Source organism: Molothrus aeneus, chromosome Z (genome assembly GCF_037042795.1).
Source record: "Molothrus aeneus isolate 106 chromosome Z, BPBGC_Maene_1.0, whole genome shotgun sequence".
NCBI classification, from domain to species: Eukaryota; Metazoa; Chordata; class Aves; order Passeriformes; family Icteridae; genus Molothrus; species Molothrus aeneus.
Genome location: NC_089680.1, coordinates 5,154,844 through 5,168,566, shown reverse-complemented (window position 1 = coordinate 5,168,566; position 13,723 = coordinate 5,154,844).

Below are 13,723 nucleotides of genomic sequence, written 5' to 3'. Positions count from 1 at the left end.
TTGGATAAGAAAGAATCTTAGCACAACCAGGACTGATGACTGCACTACAACTACATTTATTTAGTATTATGTTGCAGAAGGTTGATAATGGATGTTCTGAATGTGAATGAGTCATCTGGAATCAGATGAGTTTACTAACAGAATTTGTTCCAGAAGATCTCAGGTTTGGAAAAGTCTCATCCTTAGGTTGAGGGACTTCATATCTGTCTTGCCACCAAAACTTTCACTAAAGTTTGTGTGTCTAACCACACTCCCTTGAAATTGCTTTTCAAAAAGCACGAAGCAAATAGGTAAAAATGAAAAATCTGAATTTACATGGTCCTACATCTTCATATGTTGGAGTGGAGTAGCTATAATTTATTATTTGCCAGCTTGTTATCTGCCTCATCAGCTATTTGCTGCAAACATATTCAGAATTACTGCCCAGGTGACTCAAAAGCATTCCTGTGATAAATGGGTTTCTCCTGATGGTCCTGAGCAAGGTCCTCACAACCTCACCTGGCTTCCTTGCTCAACAAGCTGCAAACTGCACCCTTCCTAGTCATGACCTTCAATCAAGGAATTTCTTTTTCTCTCTTAAATAGGGAGCCCAGTGAAGTGGGCTCTGTTCAGAAAAACTGTCAGGTAGGAGCTGCATCTGTGTCTTTACATCAGAGTAGGCCAATGGAGGGTTTTGACATGCTGTATGAGAAACAGTGAAAAAAAATTCTAGAAACAAAAGACTTTAATCTCTTACCATCCAGTTGACTGCCCTCACTGATGCCTTAAGTTTAGCTTTTATATTTTCCAGATTCTCTACTGCATTAATATGTAACTCTGAACTTCATATAAAGTGTTAGCAAGTTCTCACAGTTTAGTCAGACAAAACAATCCTTTTCCAGCTGAGAACCAGTGATGCCATTGCAGCTTCAAGCCCAAAAATTACAAACAGCAAACTGAGGAGAGCAAACTGGGAGGATGGGACTTCACAACCTGAAGCTGTAATTGGACAATTAACCCCAATATGGAAAAGGACCAAAACTTATAAAAGTGTGAAAACTCATGACCTGTTGTCCATCTTGGGTGGAGCCCTTGTACTGCCCCAGGTGTATCTTTTGAAGGCCTTTTAATAAATCCCTACTTTATTCCTTTAAGTCTACCCAGCCTCTGTGCTAGGTAGCCTCTCAAGGCATCACCACCGCTGACTCATGCAAATAATCTGTCTCTTTTGCTTCTTGTCCCTTTATTTTAGCCATTAAGACTTGAGCATGAATCTGATTTGAGAAATATATATGAAGACAAGGCAGAATGAGGATTCAGACCTCCACCAAATAAATCTAAAGGCGAGTTCCCTAGGCAACCAGTAGGTTGCTAATTAGTTGGGGTGGATTTTGTCTTTTTTCTCTTGTTTTCAGGAAAGCACTCTGCTTTGTAAGTAACTTGTGCTTTCCAGTCTTTCTTCCCATCTCACTTACGCAAAGCTATCCACAGACCTACCATGAAGAAAACCTTACCTTTTAGGGGTTTTATCACACATGCAGGATCCTGATTGCTGAATTTGTGTTGAAGTGGCTTCTAAGAAACAAAGAAACTTGAAGGACTTCATATGATATTCATTTTTTTAAAAACATCTTTTACAACTTGAATGCCTTACAAAAAATTCTAAAAGAGAAAAAGGAAAAAGGAAACAAAAATGGGAAGGCAAAAAGGGGAAAAAGGAAAATGGAAATGGAAAAGGGAAAAAGTGAAAAGGGAAAGGAAAAGGAAAAGGAAAAGGAAAAAAAGGTACTATTACTATCTATTTTCATGGGTATATGCTGGCCCAGATCAAATTGATGTGCCCCTGGATATAACATTTAAAACAGGATTATTTTTATATTATGACATTTAAAACAGGATTATTTTTCTAAGAGAATGGCAGCCCAAACCAGAACAGCATCCCAGTAAAATTTCTTCAAGGGAAAAGAGGAGGGGAAATAAAAAAATAAAGCCAGACAAACAACCAGATAAACAAACACTTCTACCTTTGAAGACTTCCATTCTATCTGCATCTGTCTTGTTGTACTCCCACCAACTAGCTGTTATTGAGTGCTTTTCAATTGGCATTTATGACTGCCTCTAATGGCTTGCTTGTACATGAGGCTTGCATATCTTAACTAAATATTCAGTGATTTTTCCTTATTCTAATGTTCTTAATTAGATTTATGAACTCTTTACCATGTTTTATGTTGATGAGGGACTGAGAATAAAATCCCGAAATGCTCACTCTAATAAAATATCACAGCTAACCAACTTGTGCTATTGCATGTGTTATTTCAGTGAATAATGAGCTTTGAATAATGTTCTGAATATGTTACCAAGGATGCAGTAAAGAAATATAGACTGGTGATCTATTACAATACATTAATAAATACACCGGTACATGTAGTTCACTGTCCATAAGGGGTAATGGATCATGCTGTGAGAACAAGTCAAGGGATAAGGGGATTGAGACTTTTTGTTTTTAAAGTCTGGGATATGAATACCCATTTTCTATAAAGCACATTAATATTTGCTCTTTGTATGGTTTTTTTTTTTTGGTTCTTTGATTTTGAAGTAAATTAATGAATAAGGTGTAAAAGTGGGATGTAGTATAATATAACTTTTTCTTTCATTTCAGATCTGGGAATATTTCCCTTCTTTTCCTACACTAGATATTGAAAATGTTTAAGCAACATAAACCATGGTGCTTTAATCTAATAAAATTTTAAAAAAATCATGCCAAAAAGCTGGTATTTAGCTATTATTACAGGAAAAAATTCTATACCTATATATTTGTCCAGGATATGAAGACCAAGATTGATTTTTATTAGCAGTTTCATATCAGTCCAGTGTGAGTTCTCTGAATACTAGGCCTGCTACTGCATTGTGTAGATAATCATGCCTTCAGTTCAGAGAAAAATATAAATTTTTCAGAAATAATATGTAATATTAATATGTAGAAGTAATATGTAATAATACAATCCTATTTATTTCATCAGCCCACTGAATAAACAAAAGCCTATTCTACTGCCATTTTTACTTCTAAAAATCCTTGGTACAGTAGGAGAGACCAGGAGGCTTACTCTGTTTCCTGGTGGTTTTGTGTGAGCAGGCAGTCATATAATTCATTATTCTACCAAATAGAATAATTTTGTGACTGTCTCCTATCACTCCTTTTTTCCTCTTTTATAGGACTTTTGCTGGCTTTGCCAATGGACTTGAAGCACTCCAGTCTTTCCACTGACTCCACTGTGTATCTATATTGATGTGCTCTTTCTGTCAGAGACCATTTTTCACTGTTTTCTGAATAGCTGAGTGGATTTTGAATCTTGATGAAGGCCCGTTGATGTTCCTGAACCTGCCACTGTGACTAAAATGGTCTTATGAAATAAAAGTAGCATACCAAGGGTAGCTGGCAAAAAAGTTTCTAGGAAGTTCCCTCCAGAATGCCACAAGAGTTTATATACACTTTTTGACTCACACTGATCCATGTACAGAGCAACAGATGTCACTCCAGTGTTGTGACTGACTTACAGAAATATGGTTTTCCATTCACATGTATCTCAAAAAATATACCTTTAAAATTTCAGAAAACATTATTCATGTATCAGTGAATGCCTATGTATCCAAGCCATAAACCAAGACCAATATAAACCAAGTGGGTGAATCTCAGCTCAAGGGCTCAGGTGTATGATATCCAAGTCCTACCTTCAGATGTAAGCACGATGTTAGTTAACTTTTTACACAAATTTTGACTGAAAGCATGAGACAGTAGGTGGTCAAAGGCCACAAAAGATAAGACAGGTTAAAACAGACCCAGAGGATGCTAAAACAGGAAAAGTTGTGTCATAATTGAAGCGCAAATACACTAAAATAGAAAGCTGAAAATCTCTACGTAAAACTGCAAAGAAATTAAGACTTGGCAACCTAGTATTGTTGAGGTATTCATAAAAGCAATGGAAACCACTCTCTCCCTGAATGACTAAGAAAATAACAAATAATTACATTTACAATTATAGAATAGAATAATGGAAAATTTCAGGCTGGATGTCTAGAGATCTATTTCAACTTCTCTTAAGGAAAAGACCTTTGATCAAGGGTCCTGTCAAACTGTATTTCCAATGAGGTCGATTCCACTGCTTCTCTGTGAAACCTATTCCAGCGTTTTACTGTTCTCACAGCAAAAAGGTTTTCCATCTCCCTCCATAAATCAGATCCTGCAATCCTTTGAGCCCCCTGCTTGGTCCTACTTTTTCAAAGCAAAAATTACACCATGTAGCAAACTAAAGCTGAACACAGTGTTCCAGGTGTATCCAAACAAGTGCTGGCCAGAGTGGAATAATCACATCCCTTCATCTGCTGGCTATGTTGTTGCTCATGGATCTCAGAAAACAGCTTGTCTTTATAATTACAAGAGCATTCTGCAAATTTATGATAAATTTAATCTCCCTCAGGAGTCAAAGGTCCTCCCAGCAAAGATGCACCTAAGAAGGCATCTGCCTGTTCTGCTCCTGTTTCTGTCATACCCACTGGGATTTTGAACTTGCCACATGTTAAAGCTTCTGCAACTTCTGTTGGTCCAGGCTTGCTTGTATTCTACTTGCAAAGTTTCTTTCCTCAAAGTGGTAGTGCTCCAAATGTCTGTGACCTGTGTGTGTGAAGGCATTTACAGATACAAGATATTATGGTTAAAAATGGCATTAAGTTAATGTGTCACATATATCTCACACAAAAAAGTCTCTGAGACAATTTTAAAGGATTCTTAGCAAACCGAAATTTACACAGGTAGAGGCAGGAAGATCTAGCGCTCTATGAAGACCATGTATGTGAAATAAGTTCAAGTTTTATCTCTGTCCAGTTCCATTCAGAACCACACACCTGGAGCTCCTGAGCCTGTCACCTCCTCTTTACCACTTTGCTACACACAGCTACTTTTAATTTAAAACAATGGCATCATCCTCTGGTCTTTTCTCCTTTACAAGCCTCACCTTGTGTTCCCCAGTTCAAACTGATCTCTGCTTCCAACTCCTGTCATGAGACTGGGAGGTGGGAGAAGGATGAGGATGTTAGATCTGTCAGCCCAAAGAGGACTCTCCCTAACTTTTCATAATCCTCAGGTCAGAGCTGTGAAATGCGCAGGGAATGTTACTTTTTTTCCTGATTTTTTTCTTGGATTACATAAAAAACTACATCTTCCCTCTGTGGGCGCGCTAGCATGAAAATGCAGCCCAAAAAGCAGACCCCAGTAGCATACAAGTATGAACAATCTCCTTTCAAAAGAAACAATTTGCAACTAGAAAATATATTTTAGTCAAATGTGTCATGATTTTGACAATTTCTTTTTTGTTTTTCCCAAATGGCATTACAAACCAAACAAGCACCACATGTTGAGAGCCACAATAAAGTGTTTCATTTGAAAGTGTTAACTTGACTTCAAATTTCATATTAAATGGACAGTTATTTCAAAATACGCTGTAATTTGGCACATCACAGTTGGACAGGCTCAAATGTCAAAAACGGCTTTACTTACTGGACTTTCTTCTTTTACAAATTTGGAAATTTCTTTCTGGGGGTGCTACTTTAAATTGGTTTCTAAAAAAACAAACCCAAAGAACCCCAAACTATTTTTTTTTCCTAAGTTTTCAGTGATTTCAGCTCTGTCCCAGTTTGGAATGAAAATAAATGCCAGATTGGAACATCAAAACATTGAGACAGGGATTTTTTTTCCTGATCAGCTCTAATATGTATATATACCAAAAGTCTTCAAAGCAGTAATTTTGAAAACCCAAATTAACTATAAGAATTTTTCAGAAATGAAGAATTCTTCAGATTTAATGTTTATACGTTCTTTTACATTGTAATGTTTGAAGGGTTTCTTGGATTTTATAGTTGTTGGCTGGAGTATGACCATCAATGGTTTTGCCAAGGAAACCAAAATTTGTTCCTTCTTTTTTTCTATTAAGCACAGAGATACCTTTTCAATCTGCATTTCTTATATGAGGTCTGTCCTTCCCTCAAAACACCAACTCTGTATGCATATAACTCTTTATTTATATGTATATAATATTCAAGCATGAGTTTTAAAATTAATATTTATAAATTAATCTTTAAAATATTATGAAGGACTCACTAACAAAACCAAAATTTATTTAGTCATAAAAATTAGTCTTAATATATTACATTAGCTATCCTCATAGTCCCAAATGTCTGTGTCTACAGTGCATATCTGTTACTGCAACCTGCATAAATATCAAGAAAATAATGTATTTTCCCTGTTTACTTTTCCTTAGGATAAACAGCAAAACAGTAAAAAGAGGCTAAGACACAACAGGGGACACAAAACAGACAAGCTGCAACAGCCTACATGGGAGAATATTACAGAATTACAGTTGTTGCAATGGCTACCAGCTGTGCATCTGGAATAAACAGGTTTGGAGCCCAGGAGTTTTTAATGCAGGGAAAAGTTTGCATCAGATGCTTACTCCTTTATGTTTTTATTTCAGTCTTTACTTCAAATGTTTTAAGAAGAATATTCCAAAACCCCCAGTTATTTTTTGTTGTTGTTCTTGTTGACTGCTCTGTCAAAAGCTACAGGCAGGTAGAGGCGTATTAAAATCTTTGTTACTAATATTTCAGTTCACTGCATTTGATCACGGAGGATTATCTGCTTGCTTGCTTTGTGCTGCTTTGGCAATGATAGGGAGAGGAAAATTTTGGATACATGAGATCTGCAATTGTCCCTTTACTTCTATTGATCCTTATAAAAAACACACAAACAAGGCATTTCACTGTGACAGGTTTCACATGCTTTGACCCTAGAAGATGAAGAATTTTTCTGTGTTTTTATTTGAGGGGATGTGTTTATGCACATGGACATCCCCACTGTTAAGACATAACCTCCAGAGCACCATCCCTTTTATGCAGTGAAGGAGACTGAACACTGAAAACAAGAGTGTTCAGTTAAATTAGTGTGTTCAGAAGTCTATCTTCATACACATGATAGCAACTGACAGTGCACTTGGATGGCATAATAACTGTAATTCTGTCATTTTATCACTTCTGAGGGCTTGACCTTGCATACCTGCTTATGGCAGGTAATGGAAAAGAGTACAGAAAAATATAAATGGGGGAAAAAGCCACCAGCAAAGAAACCCAAAAATGTGATTATGTTGTGTGTATGCTGACAGTCTCATGGCTCACACCGCCCTTGAGAACTTGAATAAAGTTGGGACAGTCTAGGAAGTAATTCACTAAAAGACACACCTTTGCCAGTAGCTTCTGACTTGCAGCTCTGTACTCATCCAGACTTTCACCTGTTCAGCGTGCACCCCCGTTGCCACACGAGTTCCATGACCAAGTTGTTTTTGCTGGGAAAATACAAGGTTTTGGCAAAAAAACCCTGAATATCTAGAGCTCTTCCAGGTGGTAGACAGGACAGACATTCTATCCCAGGGATTTGGAAGCATCTTGAGTTTCCCTGGGGGTCACTGTCCTTGAAAGCCAGCACAACAAAACTTTGGGACAATTTATGTTTTGACCACTTTGAAAAAGAATGAAAAACCCTAAACCTTTGGATTTCTCTCCAGAAAAAAACCTCTGCATGTGGGCATATCCAGTGTAGAAAACTTTTTGTGGATATTTTTTTCCTCAGTAGAACTAGATCTATCCTGCACCTGATATGAACAAGGTTATTACATCCTAAAATGTTATCACTATAACGATATTAAATCTAACATATTTTTTTTAACTAGAAAGCAAAAAAGTCATCAACAATTTCCTTAGTAATATTTTATCCATTTTCCCCAAATTTCCTCTCTCAGTCAAAGATGGTGAGTCTTTCAGGTCTATATCTTCTCAGGAGATGAGATAAGTCAAATTACATTGAATTTATCAGAATCAGATGATTTTTAAAGTTACTCTCAGAAGCAAGATTGGAAAACTAATACCTGGCTTCCACCCCAGGCTAAGTGCAGTGGCTGTGGTCTGCTCTCATTCTGCAGACATTGGGTCTCCTGTCCTCCAGCTGTTGTTGGTTATGGCTTCCAGCTGTGTTCCTTGAAGCAATCTGTAAAAATAAGCATTCTTTAGTTTTTCCTTTTCTCTTTTTAAAGACTCGGACAACTCAGATAATTTCCTGGCATTCCTTAGTAGCCCTTTGTTTAATGAGAAGATCAGCTGGCTGCATAGCTTTTTTTTTCAGTGTATACTGCCAGCTAATGGCAACTTTATTAGGTATCTGCAGTGAGATGATGAGCCACCTGGGAGTATTAACACCTGGATTTACAGTCACAATGGTAGAGCATATTGAAGTCCTTCACTACACTGAATTACTCAATAATAGCTTTTGGAAACATAAATAATCAAGAAGCATCATTTTTGAAGATAAAAGTCAGGAACGTGTCTGGCTAATTGACCATGATGGAGTTATAACAGTGAAATACTGCACACTTTTGGAGTAAAGTTCTCTATCACGCTGCCTCTATCTGAAGCATTGAGGGCTGGTAGCTCTGCAGAAGTTTATGGATAGTGACTCCTGCACACTGCTCCTGCCAATAAGATGCACATCCGCTTCTTCATTGGTCTAATCTATTGCAGTAAATTCTAGCTCTAAGAGAAACAGAGACAATGTGAAACAGGAGGACTCCAAACAAGATTATCTCGTGGAAAATGCCATCAAGATTGCTAATTCAGTTTGCATCAAAAATCAGGAAGGATCAGATCCTGATAGCAACAGAATGTTTCATCCCGTTTTTCTATATTCAGTTAAGAAAGTGTTGAAATCTATTTGTGCATTTCAATCATTTTAACTCCGTCTGATTAAGAAAATGCTCTAAGTTACACAGATAAAACTGCTGAAGAAGAGACTTAAGTGTGAGCTTTGCAACTTGGCTGAGTTGAGACATATTTACTCAAGTTACTTCAGGGCAGTGAAGGATTCAAGGCAGTGGAAAATGCAAAATATAAAACTATAAAAGTCTCTGTGAATATATGTCTGCATTTTAGCTCTAAATAGTACTTGCTTTTATAATGGGTTTCAAATGGAAGATTCTGTTGTGTGCTTATTGTTGTTTTGACTTGGTTTTTTTTGGCTTTGGGTTTGATTTTTTTTGGAGAGTGAATCCTTCCTTTTTTTTAATTTTCATTTCCAAATATTTCTCAGGAAAAAAAAAATTAAGAATAACTCTATGCAATCTCTTCATGCATATAAGTGATAAACTTAACTCTCTCAAACTGTAAATCTTTCTGTGCAAAAAAAATCCTGAATTTGTGGTTTGTTTCTGGTTTTGGTGGGTTTTGTTTTTTTTTGGTTTTTTTTGGTTGGTTGGTTTTTTGGGTTTTTTTTTGTTTTGGTTTTGGTTTTGTTTTTTTTTTAATTTTGTGTTCAATTTCTTCTTAATTTGTTTTTTGGTTTTTTGTTGTTTTTTTTTTTTTGTAGAATTATAAAATAGAAATAATCTTCCCTTTCTTTACCAACATCCAAATTTTCTATGGATATTTTTCTCTATAGCTACCAACATTTGGGAATTAAAAAAAAAAACTTAAAAACCCCTTAACAAAAAATTATATTTAAACTTCAGGGAGTGTAACAAGTTTCTCAACAAACCAATACTGGAGAATTTATTTCAGTAACAGCTTTCGAATAGAAACCACAAGATTTTACTTGCTGCCTCTTGCAATTAGCTGGTGAGGTACAGAATCACTTCTCTGCCTCTCCCCAACCCAATGAGTGTTTAATTATTCATGCAAAGTGAAACAGCATCAACAGAGCAAACGCAAGAAGCCCAGGCTGCAGTACCTCACAGTCTGGTGGTTTAGGGCTCAGTGTTGCAGGTTCCTGTTTCTCCTCCTCTGCACCAGGGACGCAGAAGGCTTCAACTCAGGTGCTCACCACGCAGGTGACAGCCCCCGGTCCCAGGGCTCCCAGCATCTCCTGTGGCCCAGAATGTCCCCATCTCACTGGGGCTCCCAGGCCCCTCCTGACCCTGCTGTGGGACTGAGCCCTGCAGATGAAACAGCAGCTCTGTCTCCTCACCACAAAATCTGACTTTGGTGCAGCTCATGTTCCTAGAAGCTCATTTATTATGCAACAAAGGCTCAATAAATTAACTATGATTTGCTCTCCCTTACCCCCCGCATCTTTTAAAATGCAGCCACTCATGCTGCCAGCATATTTTGGAGCCACAGAAGGAATTCTTCCCTTTGAGGGTGGTGAAGAACTGGCAGAGCTTGCCGAGAGAAGCAGTGGCTGCCCCATCCATGGGAGTGTTCAGAACCAAGCTTGGAGGGAGTTGGAGCAACCTGGGAAAATGGAAGGTGTCCCTGCCCATGGCAAGGAGGTTGTAACTCCAGGCAGGGCTGAACAGGTCACAGAGACCATTCCTAAAATGTTTGCATAAATTCACCCTCACCTTTGTATGTTTTTGTTGTTTTCTCCACACCTCCCCAGGTTACAAATTACTCCACATTCCCAGGAATCCCACACTGTTACCCAATCCTGAATTCAAGTTTGACTGGAAATAGTCATAAAACACACATGCCTTACAGCCCTAACATGTGGTATTTGAAATCATTGCCTTGAATTGCATTGCAATGCATTGCATTGCAGTATTCTAGAATTTTTTCACCATGTCAGCAGCCCGTTTAAGTTTCAATCTGACAAGAAATGGACTCCACATGTGTCAACTGAGGCAAGAAAGATTTTGGTAAACTAACTTAATGGGGGATGTCCCCCCATTTACATGGAATTGTAAACCAGGCATGTCCTACTGGGAACTTGGCATTTGAATGAGGCAGTGTTGAATGGAATTTGAGGATGTGGGGATCAGATGCAGACTCAGGAGAAACACAAGCATGTGTGGGATGTTGTAGGACAGGCCAGGATTGCAGCTGTAAACCTAGGAACTGGGGAAGCAAACCATGGGCATGTTGTTCTTTGGGGGAGAAAATTACAGAGGGGCAGTTGGAGTGGTTATAGAAACCTTGCATATTTGTGTGAACAAAATAATTAAATAGCAATATTATACCAAATTACTCACTAATTAGGCACACAAAGTTGCTAACTGCCAAACTAAGAAAGTGCTTGGATTTCAGTTAACCTCTTAGAGTGTTCAAAATTTTAAATAAAGAAATGGACAGGAGAAAGACAAGTCATGCAAAAATTCCTGAAAGGAATAGTCAATGAACTACAAAACACAGGGCATGAAGCTTTTTAGAGTTGCTGCCATTTTCTCCCTTTCTCTGCTAACCAGTCAGATAAAAATTTGCTTAGACAAAGGCATCCCAATTTAGACTCAAGGGACTTCAGCGTCTATTGGAATCAAGACAATCTAAAAACAGCTCTGCTCTGCTTTGAAAAGGTAAATGAACCTTCTGTGGAAAGCAGAAGTGTGAAAGGTTCAGAAGAAACCTATTACAAGCTCCAGCACACACTTGTGACAAGAATTGTGACTCTGTATTTGCAGAACAGAGTCTCCCCAAGGGATGCCAACTAATCTGAGACACTAAAACATTCACTTCATCTGTAAAACTTCTTCCCTCTGATGGTGGTCTAGTCATTCCCTGTAATGCTGCTCCTACAACAAATGAAGATTTTTTTAGTATTCTTAAGAGCAGAGATGTTAAGTGGTGCTGGTCAGAATATACATATTTAAGCTAAATTGTACCCTACTATGCTATTTTGTTAAAAGAGGAGAATTACATAAAAGTGCATTGGTTGCAATAAAGTTTTGTTCATGATAAATTTTATTTTTAGAATTAAACCATCCTCTTTTTTTTTTTTTCTTTTGAAAGAGAGTGATGGGTGCTTAAGTTCCTTTTGACATGAAACAAAACTCCAACTCGTTCATTAGGAAAATATATGTTCCAACACTTTTTCCTAAGTGGAAAAAGAACAAGTCTCAAAACCTTGAAAGTTGCCTCAAAATGAAAGTGTCATCCTGTCGACAGCTTCAATTCTTTAAATTGTTTTTCCTGACACTTAGTAGAACTTCCAGTAAATCGAGTTCTTTGATCATATCTGAAGAATTATATGTCAAAATCGTGAAGCTCCTTGTTCACTTTCAGTCTCGCCGTCTTGCTAAATAAACCTCTGCAGCTTAAGTTTTTCATGTTGCTTAGTACAGAGAAACAACACTGCAAAAATCAACATTGCAAATAGTGGAAGTGAAATCACACTTCAGTTGCTACCAGAACTTCACGACTGCACACAGGAGCACACACATTAGCATAAACGCACCTCGACATGCTCTCTGCCTAGGTGTAGTTACCACCCCTCCCCTGCTGCTGGTGCCAGCCAACACCACCCACCCGGTGAGTTGTGGGACAAATTCCTGCAGTTCTTTGATGAACAGTGCCTGCTGCAGGTCAGATCCTGGGCTATTAGTCCTCCAGTCTCCCCATCTTTCACAGACTCCAGAGGGGGTTCCCAGAAAATGAATTAAGGGATTTTTTTAAAGAGTTGAACAAGCAGAACCATTTGTAAAAGCCAAATAGTTAAGAAAAACTAAGCAACTGTAAGAAAAATTACAAATTCTTGCCTTGTGGTAGGAATTATTCCAGTTAAGTAGAATTTATTCAAACTGTTTTCTTTAAGACAGTATTCTCCTCTGACCTAAAAGCCCAGGAGTAAGAGGATAACTAAGGTAAGGCACTTGGTGAAATTTTAGACTTCTGGAAGAGGAATATCTGGATGAAGCTGCTCCTAGGTTTTTCACAGGTGCCAAAAATTTCCCATACTTTGCAGGATAGAAGAATGTTGCTGGTTTTTAAATATACATAGCCTTTAAAATAAAAGGACTAAATTCAATGTTTTAATGCCAAAAACACAAACTCAGCTTTAAAACCTCTTTTGAATAAGAATGACAACAAGCACTGGCATCTCGGTGGCTTTTTTTTTGATTCTCCTGTTAGTTTTTTTTTTTAATTCTGTAGTACAAGGTTTGAGATGAGCATTAACATCTAGCTAATTTTATCATGAAACTTCATTTTAGTGCTGTGTGTTTTAGCATCTCTTATCCTCTGGATTCTTTACTTAGAGAATGTCTGGTATAAATTTTTATTCACTTTTTCTCTAACATCAGTAAATCAGCTGTGCCTTTACTGTAGAACAAAGGAAAGGAGACACTTCAGAAAAATTCTTTCTATTAGGGCCTGGTAAAGGCAGGGAATTTGTCATGTTTTCAGTGCTTAATTTTCATGTTCCCTATACAGAAGCAGAGGTAATTTTTGCTTTTGACTGCTTCTTCACATGTGGCCCAGCTCTGAGAGAGCAAGCAAATCCTGCAAGCCTTTGTTCCAACCACCTTTCAGATTCATAAGCAGTTGTTTGCAGGAGTGGAGTGGCATATGCACTTTAGCTGCATACTTTTCATAGCATACCTGACCTTTCAAAAGGTGATTGGAGGTGCATATAGATCCCAGTACAGACCTCAGACTGGAGCTCACAAATGACATGGGAACCAACATCCTAATTGCAGAGGGGCTTTTTTTCCCCCATTTTTCTTTCTATGGAGTACGAGGTTAAATGAATGCAAACTCCTCAGCTACATACTTACAAGGTTCTATTAGTGTTTTCCCTCTAAAATATTTTAAACAAGCAACTGAACACTCTGGCTATTTAATCATTGAATAAAAGTAGTATTAAAAAAAAAAATAATAATAATAATTCATGACATTTCATTCAAGAGAAATTTTCCCAGTGTCTACTTTCTTCAAGCCAAAAAAA